Here is a 2,285-nt window from a genome sequence, read left to right on the forward strand (position 1 = left end):
GAATGTGTCTTTAAGGAAGCTTACTCAAGTGCTCTATGCTCTTTTCACCTGCGACAACATACAAAGCTATCGCTGAGTGGTGAACTCAGTGGTGCACAACTATAATTTAAAATATAATACCATATATATATTGACAAAATTATAACAAATAATTTGGAAATCTTGAACTTCATAAAAATTCCAAAGGTCAAAATAATCGTTGCCAATAATATAAATCATTTGTTAAAATAACCTTGATCAAGAATTTCAATTTGTCAAATCACAACTGAACAATTAAAGTAATTCCAGCAATTTAAGGAAATAAACATTAATTTCAATAAAATCAAATATACATAAATCATAATTGAAATCACAATTCTTTACTATTCAAAAACCATTCTTTATCTCATTAACTATGCAAGACTAATCTGAAAGGGCCATCTCCGGGGTGATTCTAACTCCCTATGGTCGGGGAGGTCGAATCGGATTCTAACTCCCTATGGTCGGGGAGGTGGAATCATCGTGCACAGTACACACCACAATAATGAAACTTTCGAAAGGGCCATAACAAAAAAAACTTAGATCTAACCTCTAATAAGAGGAGAATCTAAGCCTGTGCACGTACCATGGTAATCAAAACAAAACGAACTCCATTGTCTTCTCAACAAATGAGAAAGACGGATAATAACCTAGTCAAGCATCTGTAGTGAGATATAAAATAATATCATAAATCTCTTTGTCCTTTTTGTGAGCATAAATCACAACACAATTCGATTCAAAGTCAATTCCAATATCCAATAATTTTTATGCTCATCACAATTCAAAACATAAATTTGTATTTTTCCATGCAAATTGCCCATCACAATTCAAAACATATTCTATCACAATTTTCCAAAACATAATTTATTCAATCCACAACAATGCTTAATACTTGTTGAAATACCATTTCACAAAGCTAAATTCATACATACTATAACAATTTCAATAATCATTGAATTAAATCCAATACTTGATAAACATAATACATAAGGAAAATACGTCATTTAGTCATATGAAATTTTCAGAACAAAATCAATTAAAAACTAGTTGTGCACAAACCTCTGATGAGTCGGCTCTTGGCCTTGACTCAGTGGGTCTTTTCCCTTTCCAGTGTCTTTTCTAACTGAAACACACAATTTAAAGTGTTTCAGTACTCATTTAAATTGTTTCTAATAATAAGGTTCAATAATTAATTTTATTAATACTATTCCTTTCATTAGTCAATCTATAATGTTGACCTTTAATGCACACTAGGTGAATTAGTTTTATATCATTAAAGAACTTTTATTTGGGGTTTATATCATAACAGTACATTTTAACCTTTTCGAAATTTCTAGAATTTTTACGAAAATTTTGACAGAGTTTCGTTTGTAAATGGAGAAAACGGTTCTTCAAAACCTGTGAAAAACACTCCCAATATACATTTAAACCACAACTCCATTTACAAACTCATCACAATCCATTCTTAATCAACACAATTTCAAGCAATTCATTATAAAAAAAAAATTCAAAAGAAACTCAAGGATTTCATTAATAAGAAATAACTGGCTTACATTATAAATATTTACACTGGTCAAAATAAAATTCTAAAATTTTTATACAACTGCTCAAGTCCAGTATGTACATACACACAGATACATATACATTAAAAGAAATATTTACGAGGGTATTTTCTATATACCCGGTGATGTCTCCAAAATAATGATTACTGCACATCACCAGCAGCCTACTCTGCTGCTTTATCTATCTCTTTACCTGCGACAGCAATAAGAAGCTATCGTTGAGCCAAAGACTCAGTGGTGCACAACTTAAAGAAAATAATAATTTACACACTTCCAAAATCACAAATTTTCAAATTAAATCAATTAAATTATTAACACATAGAAAATCATGCTTTATTTCTAAAGCCAGAAAATTCCTTAAATAAATCAAATTTCATTCCACAAATCATAAAACAAAATTTTGAAAAGTCACACAGCTTGATCATGACACAAATATCCAATTCGTCCCAATAACCAAAGGCTAATGGGGAATGCAAAGGCTAGCTAGCATAAATATATGAGTACTCATTCAATTCGTCCTCAGCTGGCACACACCTCAACACTTCAGCCAGAGAGGGAATATAAATCTAATTCGTCCCACTAGGCAAGCTAGTGAGGAATTCAAACATATAGCCATGATACTGTGGTTTCAAACCATTTCAATATTTTTGCAAGCATAAAAAATATTCATCAATTCACATTCTTATTTCATTTCCTATAATTTCC

Source organism: Hevea brasiliensis, chromosome 14 (genome assembly GCF_030052815.1).
Source record: "Hevea brasiliensis isolate MT/VB/25A 57/8 chromosome 14, ASM3005281v1, whole genome shotgun sequence".
Classification (NCBI taxonomy): Eukaryota; Viridiplantae; Streptophyta; class Magnoliopsida; order Malpighiales; family Euphorbiaceae; genus Hevea; species Hevea brasiliensis.